This window comes from Panthera onca, chromosome B2, assembly GCF_046562875.1.
Source record: "Panthera onca isolate mPanOnc1 chromosome B2, mPanOnc1 haplotype 2, whole genome shotgun sequence".
Lineage (NCBI taxonomy): Eukaryota > Metazoa > Chordata > Mammalia > Carnivora > Felidae > Panthera > Panthera onca.
This window is the reverse complement of record NC_138343.1, coordinates 128705966-128722288: the sequence shown is the minus strand read 5'-3', so window position 1 is coordinate 128722288 and position 16323 is coordinate 128705966. Positions and strand designations below refer to the sequence as shown.

Below are 16323 nucleotides of genomic sequence, written 5' to 3'. Positions count from 1 at the left end.
AGGTGCTGACTGGTGAGGATCATGGTACCTCTGCTTCTTCTGATCCTGGGGATGTTCCCACATGAAGACTGAAGCTGCTAGAATTCATGATCAGGTCTCTGTTGGACCCACAACTGTTTTCACTGGGAAGCTAGAGTCCTCTGAGCTATGGCTACAACCCCCACATCCTTGGCATAGAGAACCAGCCACAGGGAACCACTCAGGCCAGACTTCCTGTGAAGTTCTCAGCTACTTCTGGGTCCTGTCTGTATCACTCAAGTATCAGGGTCACCCAGGAAAGCTAAAAAGCAGCCTCTCCGTCTGCCTAACCACATGGCTCCACCTAGTTAAATTTGCCTATGAGCCTAAGACACTCCCTCTGGAGTCCTAAGTCCCTCACCTTATTTATTTAACACATATAATGATACTAGTCTATAAGTACATGAGGCTGAACACATGCTTTGCATGATTTAATTCTCACCACAACCCTGTGAGGAAGATGTGCTATTACTATATATATATAATATATATATTAATTACATATATTAGTATATATATTATATATGCTAATATATAATATATATACTAGAATATATTATACTAATATTATATATTATTAGTATAATATATTAATTAATTATTAATATGATTATTGATATAATTATTAATTGATATAATATATATATTAGTAATCTCTACACCCAACGTGGGGCTCAAACTTACGTCCCCAAAATCAAGAATCACGTGCTCTTCAGACTGAGCCAGTCAGGATCCCCTGTCATTCACATCTAATAGGAGTGAGGCACAGAGAGATTGAATGCCTCACCCAGGATCACACAGACCTGTGGTGAAGGTCTGCAGTCCTGCCTGCCTGAAGAATCTGGGCAGGACTCTGGCCTTTGCTGCTTCCTTCTTCTTCCTCTGAACTCCTCGGCTTCCTCCCTTCGTTCCTCCTCCTCCTCCTCGTTCCACTCCCTGCCCCCCAGGCCAGAAAAAGGCAGGATTTTATTTCACTGATGTCTTAAGCTCTCTCTAGCAAGAAGCTGGTTTATTTACCATATAAAGAATGAAGTGGGTTGTTTGTTCTGAAAGCTTTTTTTCTGCATTTCCCAAGAAAGACTGTGTTGATGTTAGCTGTGAGGCAAAAGTTTCACTTCTTCCACTGTCCACTCTGGAAGTGTCAGTGAAAAGAAAAAAAAAAAAAAAGCCAACCTGAAAGTAGGTTAGTAAATGCTTTATTCATTGTCCTCCTGAGGACGATAGCTGGGTAGCCCCGGAGACTGTCTTTCAGATTGTCCTGAAGAACAGCACTGAAGTTCGTTTGCTTACAGGGAATTGTATGTGAAAGCGGAAGGGGTATACAAGCTTGCAAACAGTTCTCCAAATGACATGACAAAATATAATTTGTTTGGTTATAAATATTAAGGTTACTGATTTTCACTTAGACACCTGAAAACCCCTAGGTCATCTTAATGAATTGTTTCTATCCTATCTGTTCAAAAATATTGCCTGTATGCCTCCACTTAACTGGTTTTCTGGTTCTTGGTTTTGGTTTCTCCTTGAGGTCACTTGAGATGGTCATAGGAGGCTGACATCAGTCACCTACCGCAGTTTTAGTGCAAAAAGACTTCTGGGAACTGCTGAGTCTGGCTGGTGGCAGTCACCCAGCTCCTACATGGAGATCCAGATCGTCCCGCAAGACTCAGACATCAGCCTCGCCCTCAGCAACTAATGCTACCCTGGAGGATACCGAGAGCATGACTACTTCCTCTGGCAGCAACAAAGAAGTTGTCCGGGGCTGGCCTCCTGCCTTCTCCCACCTGGGAAATCAGGAGCAGTGACCATCGTAAGCCCCTGTGTCCCTGCCGCTGCCCAACATATGGGGGCTGGCTGTCGTGACTCCACAGTGACACACATCTGTTGCTACAGGGACAAAGACTTTGTCCTTCTACTTTGGCACATCAAGGTGACCTCAGGCAAACAGGATGTGATCAGGACTCCTTGACACGGTTCCCCATCGAGACCCAAGGTCCTTACAAACAAGCCATGTGCCCCTGAAGAATCTGTTGTTTCTCAGTTATCTGGATCCTCTATTGAAACCTTTAAATACATAGTTTAAGCCTGTTAAATAATAAAAATTCATCTGAGTACATTTGAAGATCGCATTGGCTTTATTCAATGATTCCTGAATTCAGCAACGTCCCACCTAGAAAAGTCTGAGGAGTTGTATACAGTAGTTCTGCAGAAAAGAGGGTGGGACAAAGAAGTTATTAGCAAAAGAAAAGAAAGGATGGTTTCAGGCGAGGTCACCTTCTCTAGGGGGAGAAGCAGGAGGAAGATGACTTCACTGGCTGAATAAAAAATTCCAGACTGACTGGTTTAACTCCACTCCCTGGAGAAGCAGAAACTGAAGTTAAGTTAGATATTAAGTCTCGGTGGAGTTTAACATAAATCACTCCATTTGGGATCTGTTTCCTTTTAACAAGCCTTAGTGCAGGTGTATTCTATTGCTCAATTAGCAGTAGCTTTAAGTGCAAAAGACTGTAGCTTTGTAAAGCATTATCTTATAAAATGTAAAATGCAATCTACTCCATGCAGTTCTCTCCTTGAGTGATCGTGTTCCCAAATATTTCAGAGATTTCGCTCTTCAGTCATTTAACAAGTATAGTTTGAGTAGAATCTCTTCTCCCTTTTCATTTCCAAATAAATCTATTTCCTATTTATTCCAAATCCTGTATCAAAGTTTACCCACCTGCTATCCTAGGATTCTTACATGTCCTCCAAGGGCACTAAGAAAGGCCTTTCATCCATTTTCAGTATTTCCTACAGAATTTGTACTTAAAAAAAATTTTTTTAGTTTATTTATTTTGAGAGAGACACACAGAGAGAGAGACAGAGACAGAGACAGAGAGAGAGAAACCCAAGCAGGCTCTGAGATGTCAGCCCAGAGCCCGATGCAGAGCTTGAACCCACAGACCCGAAGATCATGACCTGAGCCAAAATCAAGAGTCAGACGCTTAACCAACTGAGCCACCCAGGTGCCTCCAGAAATTGTACTTTTATGATAAGGTTGTACTCATTAACTAAAAAAAAAAAAAAAAAAAAAAAAAAAAAAAAAGTCTTTGCCTTCAAATGAAACAATCTATGACCCAAGTGACATTTCTGCGGATCAGAAGATCTCATTAGCATTCTTTAACTGAAATACATGGAAATGTAAATAGTTTATGACATGATAAAAGAAATTTGTTTGGAAGACGGACACTTTCAAAATGTGGGGTTAGTATGGGCAAACGATGTTTAGTGAGAAAACAGCCCCATGGCTGCATTGTCACCATAGCTATGTCTACTGTCCCTTTGCTATCACAGCTTCTAACTCAGGAAAGCTCGAGAAGCCCAGCATGCTACTGGAGCCAACTGCTCCACTGGGGACTCCCCAGAAGGCTGGGCAAATCGAAAGCATAGCTCCCTGCTGGGTTTGCCAACACTGCTGCCCAGAAAACTTGGATACACTCATCACAAGAGCAGCCACTAACTCAAGAGACAAGGGTTTGGAAAAGAGAAAGGAAGAAATTTATTTTGGGTGTCGTCAGCTGTGACAGGCTCAAGCCTTAACAACTGACCTCTCTACGGGCAAGAGGGACACCTAGAGTATTATAAGAAGAGGTTGGGATGGGGGGACAGGCAAGAGGTCAGGCAGAGAGTTCAGTGATCATGGGTGAGGCTCAGTATGTGTTCAGTCCATTATTATGGATATAGTCTTCTAGGCATTCCATTGCTATCAGGGCTTTTCTGGTGTGGTGGTTGGAAAACGTCTTCAATGCCTCAAGAAAGTGTGGTGAGAAATAAACACAATGGGTTTCAGTTAGAGCATGAGTTAAGTGGTCTTGTCTATTTCTGGTTTTAACTGTTGTGGTCTGTAGTTGAGCAAGAGAGCTCCCTTGCCAACACAGTTGACAAGAAAAATTTTTCCTTCACCCTTTGAAGTTTCTTCTGGCTGGTTTAAGAGTGAAATTGACAGGAGACATATTAACTGGAGAAAATCTAACTTAATTTTGTATGTACAGGAACCTACACACGAGAGATTCAAAGACAGAAAGGTAAAATGAGGTACATGCCACCCTAAGCAAAGGAATGGGAGAGGGACCTAGGGATTCAAAAGTGCAGAGGGCAATTCACAGGCCAATAAGAAGAACAAAGGTTTGGAAATTAGATGTTTGCCTTGCCACACAGATGGGTCACTCAGATAACATGTATCTCTGGTAATAACTCTTATTCTGAACAAGATCCCCAATTTAGATTTTTTTTTTGGGGGGGGGAGAAAACCTAAATTTTTTTTTGTTAAATGATTACAAAGATAAAAAACAGTTATCATCTGAAGTACTTTGAGGACTTCATCTCGATTTCACTTGTTCTGTTACAGAAACTGACCTAAGACATTAGAAATTCAAGGATATAACCCAAGAGGTTATAAAGGAACAGATTGGTGAAACATGGTGGAAGGAGTAAAACTAGTCAGAAGTACTTGTGTTAGTAGTTATATGTGTGGCTAGGATGTTTCCCAACAGGCTCCCTAAAGATATGTGAGTGAATTAATCTTGGTCCCAAGTTAGTAAAAAAGACACTTGCCCCTGTGGAGAATGAGCAAATGCCAGGATTTCTCGGAGATCTCTTTCATTTTAAAGAGTGTCTTAGGTATTTTTAGCCCCTCAAGGGGTAGAATTTAGACTCAGCCCCTCCCCTTTTCCTCCAGTGTTCCTGTACCTTCAAGCACCTGCGTGCTGTCATCACATCCACCTGCAAGCTTACAGAAGATGCATATAGTGAAGGCAGGAACTGCAGGCCTGAACAGAGGGTCCCCATATCCAGAAAGTTTGGGGGGGGGAGGGTGGCAAATGGAAATCTACAAATACCCTCTTGGTTAAACTAATGCACCTTTTAAAATAAAGGTCATAGTTTCTTCTGCTGGTGACAACTTGTTGTCTCAGTATGGTCTGTTTCAAAAAAAAAAAGGACGGGTTCAGGTAAGTTTTAGAGAAGGAAAAAGACTTTCATCAACATCCACTCCACAGTGGAAGAGGCACCAAGTTTTCTTCTATATTTATGACAATTCCAAAGCAGCATAAATCATTTTCAGTGATGAGTATTTGCATCTCCAAACAGGCCAACAACTGTTGGTGTAGTATCTACCTCCATCCCATCTTTATAATCTCTTATTGAATCTTCTGTCCATGCTCCAGCCATGTTATATGGGCTGCACAGACTGAGAAAGACTTCCTTCTAATCTCTCCAATGTAGCTTGGCCTTCTGCTGTTATATGGGATAATCTTTTTTTTTTTTTTTTAACACATATTTATTTATTATTGAGAGACAGAGAGAGACAGAGCATGAGCAGGAGCAGAGAGAGGGAGAGACACAGAATCTGAAGCAGGCTCCAGGCTCTGAACTGTCAGCACAGAGCCCGACTTGGGGCTCGAACTCACAAACTGTGAGATCATGACCTGAGCCGAAGTCGGATGCCCAACTGACTGAGCCACCGGGTGCTCCTGGGATAATCCTCCTTCATAGATATAAAATGTAGGGATGTCCCCTGCCCTTGCTCATGTGCTTCTACATTATATTCTTCCTCATAATCACCTGAATCTTCATCCTCAGGATCTGGACACGAAGCCTGGCATTCACACATTGCAGTGAACGCTGCCTCCAACCCGGTTTATCATGAGGCACAAATCTAAATTCAGCAATAGGTTCAGTGTCCTCATCACTGTCTTCTTCTTCATCAGCAACAGATTCTTTTGATTCTTCTCCCAATTTGGCATTCACTGTAACATACAAATGCTCATGGTGGATAGACTTTTAGGTCCCTGGATACCACATGCACACTAACGGTGGAGTATTCCAGTGAGAATCCTAATCAGAGCCACCTAAGTTGTCAGGGGTGCTAATGGAGAGGCTCTTCCCCAGCCTGAGGAATCTGACTATTGCTGCTGGAGCCCCTCTGCTGACCGGGGCTTCAGTAAACTGAAAAAAAAAAAAAAAAAAAAAAAATGTTTTTAATGTTATTTATTTTTGAGGGGGAGAGAGACAGAGCATGAGCAGGGGAGGGGCAGAGAGAGTGAGGGAGAGACAGAATCTGAAGCAGGTTTCAGGCTCTGAGCTGTCTGCACAGAGCCCAGCGCGGGGCTCCAACTCACCAACGGTGAGATCATGACCTGAGCCGAAGTCAGATGCTCAACAGACTGACTGAGCCCCCCCTGGCACCCCAGGGATGCGGTAAACTTTTGAGGAAGCTCATTGCAGCAGACAGCTCAGAGACATAGGCTCAGCGGAGCACAGCAGCCCCTCAATTTAGATTTTTCTAGGCAGTTAAGGGAGGGGCAAAAGTGCGTCTTGAGCCTGCAGGATCTCAGTTGCCTTCAGCTCAGAATAATCTTCATGCCACAGTGATTCATCTTGGGGCCACCTGGCTGCGGCCTCTACGGTTTCTGAACTGTAACTTCCCTAAAGTTTCACACATTAAAATTTGAGCCGGTAGGTTGTTTCATCGCATTGGACTAGTCTGCTAGTCCTGGCAGTAGGTTAGTTTGGTCAAACTCATTTCAGGTGTATTCTCAAAGTTAGGCCTATGGTTCAATAATCACATGTTAAGTAAGAGGCATTTCTATGGAAACAAAAGAAAAACACCGGCTAATGGCTGGATCAACTGTTAAGCCAGTTTCTGAGTTGTTAGGGGAACCAGTGGAGGAAGCTTGTAAGTGTCAGATTCAAGGATCTTCAGATAGAGTGAGGGCAGGTGCTGGCAATCCGACAGAGCTGGTTTGTAGATCAAATGTCTCTAATGTTCTTTGAGCAACAGGCATGAAGATTGTCTATTCATGAGCTGTTATGGCAATTTCTCGGAAGTTTACATCATGTCATTTATATTTAGTTTGTAGGGCTTTTGGGAAAAGGGCAGTTTTAGTTTTCAAATGATTCCAAGTCAGAAAGGTGGGAAAAAAAGCCGAATGCTAGTTTGGAGAGTTGTAGCCAGCCATTGGAGGACACTAGAAGAAATCTAGGATTTCTAGTCTAGTTTATACTGAGTAGTATTAAAATGGAATATCTACAAGGATGTGTTTTTGAAACACTTTTTTCTCTATAATCATTTTTATCATTTTTCACCAAAATAGTCAAATTATCAATAATTTGTTTGCAAAATAATTTTAGTTTTAAGAAAGAACTTGGCCTGATTCCTTACATACATACAGCAAGAATAATGGTTGACCATACAGACTGTTTAAAACCTGCTTTGCCTGGAGCATCTGGGTGGCTCAGTCGGTTGAGTGCCTGACTCTTGGCTCAAGTCATGATCCTGGGGTTGTGGGGTTGGGCTCCATGTTGAATGTGATGCCTGCTTAAGATTCTCTCTCTCTCTGTCTCCCCTGCTTGCATACTCTCTCTCTCTCTCTCAAATAAAAAAAATAATAATAAAAGCCTGCTTTGCTGGAACTTTTCATTAGATCTCTAGATTGAACTTTTAATAGTCTCTTGAAACTAGAAGCCAAGCCAAACACTTGCTATCAGATCTTGTCGTAAGATCTTTGAATGGGGATGAATTCCTCTCTTCTTTAAAAAAAAAAATTGGTTTTTAATGTTCTTATTTATTTTTGAGAGAGAGAGAGAGACAGAGACAGAGTGCAAGTGGAGGAGGGGCAGAGACAGAAGGAGACACAGAATCTGAAGCAGGCTCCAGGCTCTGAGTTGTCAGCACAGAGCCCGATGCGGGGCTCAAATCCATGAACTGCAAGATCAAGACCTGAGTCGAAGTCAGACACTTAACTGACTGAGCCAGCCACCCAGGCGCCCCTGAATTCCTCTCTACTTAAGGTCCGCCAAACATGGGATTCCTGCTCCTGCCTGGAAGTGATCTCTACTCACTTGGTAAGGCTGCTGGGAACTCTGTAAGCAAAGTATCAGGCTGATATTTCCAAGAGGCTTTATTGGCTCCATAAAGTCAACATTAGCTACCTAAAGTTGTCTGGTCAGATCTGAGTCTATGCATGTCTTTCTCAAATAGAACATTCCAGTCAAAGCCCTGGTAATATAACCAGTGTTTCCAATTGTGTCCTGTCATAAAGAGAACAAATTCTTAACTGGACTTATGTAAATAAATAGATTGCCACAAAAATATAAGAATACTCACTGAGAGTTTCTGAATTCTGGAGGGTTCAGGTAGAGAGAAAAGATAAATGTTTCCATTTGTCCACAAAGGTATATTTTATCTAATTGCTGTAAATCAGTTAGCTTAAGATGAAATTTTTTCTTAAATCTGGAAAAAACAAAAACACTTAAAAAAATGTCAGCAATGTTTCAAATAAGAAGTCATAAAAAGTAAGATTATCTGCCTCAATTTATTTGCCCCTCCCCCACCCCATGTTATTAATTCTTGTTCTGATTGAATCCGGTTTTTCTACTAGTTCTGGAAATTTTTACCTAGTTCAGTTTTATGATCTAAGATTATCAGAAACCTGTATGCAAAGGTTTTATTTTGCTTTTTCACGAGTCTCACTGAAGATGAAGCACATTTGCAGGAAACTTACAAAGGCATCTTAGTGAAAGTATAACTGTAAATGATAGAAGACTTAAAAATGGCCATGGTTAAAGATCTCATTAGAGTTCATTACGATGCAGTTGACAAGGAAATTTGGTTATTTCTGTGACATACAGCACTTCAAGATAATAACACAAGCAGGACATCAGATTTCTAGATGTTTCATATAATTTTTTGAAACTTATTTCAATAACATATCTATATGAATATTATAAAAGAGAGTCTAATATCACGTATTTGACAATATTTCCCATGTAATTTAACATACCAAATAAGTCTCATTAGTTTAATTTCTCATAAAAATTTTTTTTTGGAATGTTCCAGGGGCTCGCTGGAAAGTTTCAGCTAGATTGTGGTTAACAGACTCCATGTTAGAATTTGATTTTGGGACATATATATAAAAAAATATCAAAAGGTTTGAACATTTGATTAAATGAGATTACGGATCATTATGAAACAATATTTAATTATCTATTTAACCAAAGTGACAAGGAAAGATTTCAAAGGCAAAGGTCACATAGTTGTGAGCAAAATTTAGTTCCTTTAATATTAAGGCTAATATTCTTAAGTAATCAAAGAGCAGGAGCACCTGGGTGGCTCAGTTGGTTGAGCATCCAGCTTCAGCTCAGGTCATGGTCTCACAGCTCCATGAGTTCAAGTCCTGCATCGGGCTCTGTGCTGACAGCTCGGAGGCTGGAGCCTGCCTCAGATTCTGTGTCTCCCTCTCTTTCTGCCCCTCCCCTGCTCACACTCTGTTTCTATCTCTCAAAAATAAATAAAACATTAAATAAATAAATAAAATATTATATATATGAAAGGATTTAAAGAAAAAAACTAAGTAATCAAAGAGCTAATAAATATAGGAATTATTTTGGCAAATGTAGAATCACTGTCTGCCTAAAAAAAAATCCTTAAATGGTAAAGAAAAACTTTTGTTTACAATTTTTTATGAAGAGCAGACCAGTGGTTCAAGAAAATTCTGTACATATAACAAAGAGAAAACAAAACTTTGTACCAGTGTACTTTTGATGTTAAAACTCATTTACTCACTTAAATTATCCTAATCTTTTTTTTAAGTTTATTTACTTATTTTGGAGTAGGGAGGTGGTTGTGGGGGAGGGCAGACAGAATCCTGAGTTTAAATCAAGAGTCAGATGCTTGGGGTGCCTGGGTGGTACAGTCCTTTAAGCGTCAGACTTTAACTCAGGTCATGAATTTGTCGTTCATGGGTTCTAGCCCCACATTGGGCTCTGTTGACAGCTCAGAGCCTGGAGCCTGCTTCAGATTCTGTGTCTCCCTCTCTATCTGCCCCTCGCCCGCTCATGCCCTGTCTCTCAAAAATAAATAAAGATTAAAAAAAAAAGAGATGCTTAACGGACTAGTCACCCAGGTTCCCTTAAATTATCCTAATCTTAGCCAGTACTGAGCACACATAACATTTCTTTCCAAAGATTCTTTCTCCATAAACCTACAACAATTTTTTTAAATACATTTAGATTTTGTCCTAAATTTTCCCTCTTTAAAATAACCAGCCTTACTTTAGGACAAAACTATTTTTTCCCCCTCAACAAATATATATTTTTATTCCTCATACTTTTTCTTACCAAAAACATGTATCTTACTTTTCTTGCATAGAGTTGTTTCCCTTATTATTTCTAGTAGTCATAATTACATTTATTAGAATTCTTAATGCTTAGCAACCTTAATAGCTAGTGAAAACTATGTAATAAGCAACTGTGAACTGTGAGCAGAATTCTTTAGATTGACAAATTTATTAATACATTTCATAATTTTTAGAAACGTTTTTATAGAACCATCTTTTTTTTTAATGTTGATTATTTAGAGAGAGAGAGAGAAAGAGCACGTGTGCATGTGAGCTGGGGAGGGGGAAAGAGAGAGGGAGAGAGGGAATCCCAAGCAGGCTCCAGACTATCCATGCAGGGCCCGACACAAGGCTCACGTGCCCCAGTACAATCTTTCAATAAAGCATAAAACACATTTACCAACAGACTCAAATTTGTCTTTAGTTTCTTTATAAGACAAAAATAGATAAACATATATTCATTATTTTATCTTTTTTACATTTTCAATTTACTTGCAACTATGTTTAGACCACCTATGAAACTTCATGAGGCATTAGACAAAGTCAACCATTATATTGTTTTGTTTTGTTTTGTTTTGTTTTGTTTTTTGGACAAATTTTGCAACAGAGATACTATGAACTTATGTGACTTTAAAAAAAAAAAGTTTATGTTGAGAGAGAGTGTGTGTGCATGCATGCACGTCAGGGAGGGACAGAGAGAGAGAAGGAGAGAGGGAATGCTAAGCAGGCTACATGCTGTCAGCGAGGTGCCTGACTCGGGGCTGATCTCACAAACCGTGAGATCATGACCTAGGCAGAAACCAAGAGTTGGACCCTTAACCCACTGAGTCACCCAGGTGCCCTGAACTTATGTGACTTTTAATAAACAAGAGCAGAATAAAACTTTTATATTTAATGCTGATAACTCTAAAGATATGTCTATTTTAATTAAACCAACAACCTTAAATTAGCTTTAATATTGAATATTTTCACGGATCATGTGAACTCGAAAGACATTTGGGTTAGTTTCTATCTTTCTGAGTTTTAGAATGCTCAATCCTTACAAGTGTGTGCCTTGAAACCAACTAAATAAAGCTGTTTTACAAATTAATTTTAGCAATACCATCCAGAGGTAGAAAAAATATCTCACGTTTTTTACGTATGTTTACAGCATACGTGGACACACACACACACACACAATACACAGACAAGATGTATACAAGATCTTAATTTTGTTTCTACTAATATTTGTGGAGAAGACATTGCAGGCCCAATTTTAAAATACTTTTCTCTGTTTTTTTTCTTCAGTCTCAAGAGACTGTGGGCTGTATTTACATTTCAAAGACATGATAACGAATTATCATTCCAAGGGACAGAGAAAGAATGTAAAAACTTTTTTCTTGAGTTTCTAGGTAATTGTTATTTAAAATTTACTTTTTTTGTTTTTTAAAGTACAGAACAATTTTGGGGCGCCTGGGTGGCTCAGTCGGTTAAGCAGCCGACTTCAGCTCAGGTCATGATCTCACAGTCTGTGAGTTTGAGCCCCGAGTCGGGCTCTGTGCTGACAGCTCAGAGCCTGGAGCCTGTTTCTGATTCTGTGTCTCCCTCTCTCTGACCCTCCCCCATTCATGCTCTGTCTCTCTCTGTCTCAAAAAAATAAATAAATAAACATTAAAAAAAATTAAAACAACAACAACAACAACAAAAAACAAAAAACGACTTAAAGTACAGAACAATTTTGTTCCAATAGCCTCATCTTTTATAATATCCACAAACGTTTTGAGAAGAATAGGCAAGGTTTGAGATTGGTAAAGATAGGTGGGCTTTAACTTGTTTCTAGAGTTGTTTTTCTGGTTTTATAGAGTTGTAAAATAAAGACAGCTGTTCCTAATTCCCCAAAGACCTGGATTACAGCCTGACTATCAAGGGATTGGCCCATCTTTTTTTAACTGAATTTGCTTCTTTATATCAGGGAGAATTTTAACTACGATGGGAACCAAAATATTTATGCCTCTGTAAAATCTGTATAAAGCATTTTTAACAAAAGCCTTTTTTTCTGGGCACACAATTTAACCTTGGCTTCTAATAGCCCCTGAATATTGCAGACCATGTTTAGGAGGACCTTGGAGAAATTTTGGTCATCTATTTCCTCAGTGAAGGGAAGGTTGTGAATATAGTAAAATAATCTCTCTAATTAGTCTCTAATTTGGTGTGATCTTTTGAAAGTAGAGGTAAAATGGCTTTATAATTTAAAAGATCTGCTGCAGTCCAGGAGACACAGATTTTTTTCATGGTGGTGGGGTCGGGGGGTCTAGGATACACTGGTAACTGACATCGTGTAGGAATGTCTAAAGCAGGCAGAGCCTGATTATAGAATCCTGGAAGGTAAGAGCAAAGCAAGCCTTATTGCCAGTCTTGGATGCTTTTGTTAAAGTTATTTTCTGGCTTTCAACATTTATGTGAGCAACTTATATGCTTAGAATCTAGAGATTAGGCCAGAGTAATCTTTGTAAATTTTATAGGAAAAGGAAGTTAAAATAGGCAGGTGATATGTATAAAAAATCATATATATATATATATATATAGAGAGAGAGAGAGAGAGAGAGCGCCAATTTAAATGATCCATCAGCCAGCCATTGGCAAATAGCATCTATTAATAGCAACTCAAACCAATGAGGCTCTTAATGGCTAAACAAGATATGCAAGAGGTGTCCAAAGAGGGCCTCATGATCCAAAAGTTTATTTTAAGAAAGCAAAGGCCTTCACTGCATAGGCAGTGAGGATGATCTACTGAAAATGGTGTCTTTGGTCTCCCACGAAAATGTGAGATGCCTCCAGCCTCAGACCCATTAATCTGTGACACCGTATGTGGGGAATAAGTTTAGGAATTCCTTGAGCCTGCACTGATGGGTTAACAAGGCATAAAGAATCACAAAGTCATAGGATGCTCACACCCAAACTTGGGTGAACAAGATTAGGCAAATAAGGATAGAGTGGATGGGGGGGCAAAGGCCCCCAGGATAGAAGCGGGGGTAAAGGCCCCAATACAAAGGTATATGAGGTAAGCAAGATTAGGTATTCAGGTAGAAAACACCCTCCAATTTAGTGCTATAGAAGAAAGCTGCTTTCACAGGAACGAAGGGCCAAATTAGGTAAAACAGGTAAATAGGGCTATAGGTCACTGCAGGGTGAAGCTGCCCAGAGTGGAGCTAATTAGCAAAAGAAAGATGCCTTGGTGACCCTGCAGTTACAGGCTTTTTTTTTTTTTTTTAATGTTTATTTATTTCTGAGACAGAGAGAGACAGAGCATGAGTTGGGGAGGGGCAGAGAGAGAGGGAGACACAGAATCTGAAGCAGGCTCCAGGCTCTGAGCTGTCAGCCCAGAGCCCGACGCGGGGCTCGAACTCACGGACTGTGAGATCGTGACCTGAGCCGAAGTCGGACGCTCAACCGACTGAGCCACCCGGGCACCCCTGCAGTTACAGGCTTTATCTGTCTTATCCCTCAGGCTGGCTAAGATGCACAGAAGTGGAGCCTCATGTCTGCTGTTAACATCCATCTGCCCGGTGCCAGGATTTTGGTTTATATTGACCCAAACCCCTAACACCATATATCTTCAAAACCCCCTTTCCCTCATGCCCACGGGTTAATGTTCACAGATTCATTGTCTCTTTGTACATGCCCATCACGTTTGTAAGCCTTCTGATCTTAATAAATATGGAGCAAGGACCCTTATACAGGGCTCTTGTCTTTTCCCAGACATTAGCCATCTCTTGCATTTTAATTCTGTGCCCACTCTCTTGCTGGACAAGAGAGAACTTTAGACCCAGAGTCTACAACAACCATACAGATTCTTGTAGAATGAGACTTTCTAGCACTACCAAGCAACAAAGGTTGAGGCGACAAAAGTTCCTATGAGCTAGAATCTCTTATGATAAACACCCCTAAGAGCTGGCACAGCCAGAGAGAGAGAGAGAGAGAGAGAGAGATATTCTTGGATCCCCAGTCTATTCAACTAGCCATGAAGGTACACCCTGGTAAGTACCTGTGGGTAAGTACACTCTCCAGATAGCAGAGACCAAAGAGAATATTCTTGCTGGTCACAAAGCCAAGCTCTCAGGACATAGAACAAGACTAATGGAAAAGTCTAACGGCTTTAGCTAAGCCTTGGATCCAAACTAATACCTTGGATCCAAACTAATACCTAGGAGGGATATGCCACATGGTTGGGATTATATGTTGCTTTATCATGGACCTCATTGGATGGAAGTTTTCTTGAAGTTGGCGGGTGATCTAGTGTCAATATAGATCTAGTGTCATTCTGTGGCCAATATATCCTACCACGGGAGTCTTCTTGAGGTGGCGAGTGCTCTAACAGCTTTTAAGTGTTCAATCTATGCCCACTAATTTTGCAGCTTTAACTTCCAAGATGTCCCTTAGCAACAGATGACAAGCAAGATAAAAGACACAACAAAGGAAAACAAAGACCATCTCTGGGAGGAAGTGGACCAGTAACCAAACAGTATTCTAGCAAATTTAACCAAAGAGTCGCCAGACCCAAGAGACTGGTTCCACAAATATTTTCTCCTGCTAATCTAGACTTCGAAAAAGGACTCTGACCATCTTGCTCCATTGCCCTCCATAGATAGAGGTTCTGGGAGGCTGACACGGTAAGAAATCTTACCTTCTGCTGGCTCTATGTCAGATGCCCCAGGGTCCCTCAGCTGCAGCAGTATCAGGGTGAGCTATGCCCAGCGAGTTAAAGTGTCCTACTGACTATGCCAGAGGTCAGGGAGCAAGAATTCCTGTCCCCTCAAGGTGCGTCTAACTGGACCAAGGAGCAGATTGACAGACAGGTTAATAGCAGAAAACTGAGTTTAATAGTGTTTGTATGGAGAATCCACACAGACACGGAAATTCCAGAGTCAGGCGAAATTAAGCATATATGTCATTCTGTACCAAGGAGAAGGGGGCAGTGGTCTGGGACTTTAGAGGAAAGAAGCGCACTTCTTCACAGGGCAGTAAGAAGCATCTGTTTGGTAATTAGAAGTCTGACCTGCCAGACAGATGGGTCACTCAGATAACGTTTATCTCAGCTAATAACCCTTATTCTGAGAAAGATCCCCAATTATGTAGTTTAGGGAGGGGCAAAAGTTTCTCTCGAGTCCCCTAGGGTCTCTATTGCCTTCAACTCAGAATAATCTTCGGGCCACAGTGGCCCATCTTGAGGAAGTCTGCCCTCTGCCCCTGGAATAATAGAAATTATCACCCTACTTTATCACTAACTGAGGTTATTGTAACTGGTAGTGCATATGCAGCAGGTTCCCTGAACCCTCTCTTCCAGGAGCCCTTCACCCTGGGAAGACTGGGGGCCCTCATGGGGAAGCTGTGATCCTGGGGAGCCATTAACACGGCACCAAGAGGCTCACTGCCCTTTTCCCTGGGGTGCTGCTCCCGTGTCTTTGCAGAGATAGGTTAGTATCATTTCCTTCTGTTTTTTCATAATGCTCAATAATTAGAACCCCAGTTCATTGAAGGACCTCAAGAAGTATGCGTTAAGGCTGCTCCATGCCAGGCGTTGCTTTATTTTATTTATTTATTTATTTATTTATTTATTTATTTATTTTAATGTTTATTTATTTTTGGGGGGAGGGGCAGAGAGAGGGAGACAGAATCTGAAGCAGGCTCCAGGCTCTGAGCTGTCAGCACAGAGCCGGATGTGGGGCTCTAACACATGAGATTGTGACCTGAGCTGAAGTTGGAGGCTTAATCCACTGATCGCCCCAGGTGCCCCCGGGCTTTGCTTTAAATTCAAGGACTACAGAAATGGTTGCCACAACCATCCTCTGGAAGCTCAAGGCCTAATGGGGAATATCTGTGTCCTCCTAATTACAAAATGATCAACGGAATCCTATAGTAGTGGTTGGAGTAAGACGTTAACACACAGGAAGTAGTAAAACATTTGGGAGGGGAGGTGGTGACAGAAAGCTGGGAGGAGATGACCTTTGAACTGGCCCATTCATGGTTAAGAGGGGTAGGAGGAGAAAGGATTCTGGTTTTATTCTAAAATCATTTACGGAAGGAAGATGTTATCCCTTGTGATGTTGTCCCTTGATTAATCATTCCAAGTTTTGGGCTGCTTTTCCCAAGCCTGCAGATTTCTTAAACGTTCATG

At 40.9% G+C, this 16323-nt stretch overlaps 1 long non-coding RNA gene across 1 annotated transcript; it reads right to left on the bottom strand.

The window, feature by feature from the left end:
• Nucleotides 1-5904: 5904 nt before the first annotated feature.
• LOC132667724 (uncharacterized) lies at nucleotides 5905-15796 on the bottom strand. Its single transcript, XR_009605325.3, has 3 exons — nucleotides 11869-15796; nucleotides 8159-11581; nucleotides 5905-5997 (listed from the first exon to the last, which is right to left on the bottom strand). It is a non-coding gene; the product is annotated as an uncharacterized LOC132667724 (long non-coding RNA).
• Between the last annotated feature and the right edge of the window lie 527 nt (nucleotides 15797-16323).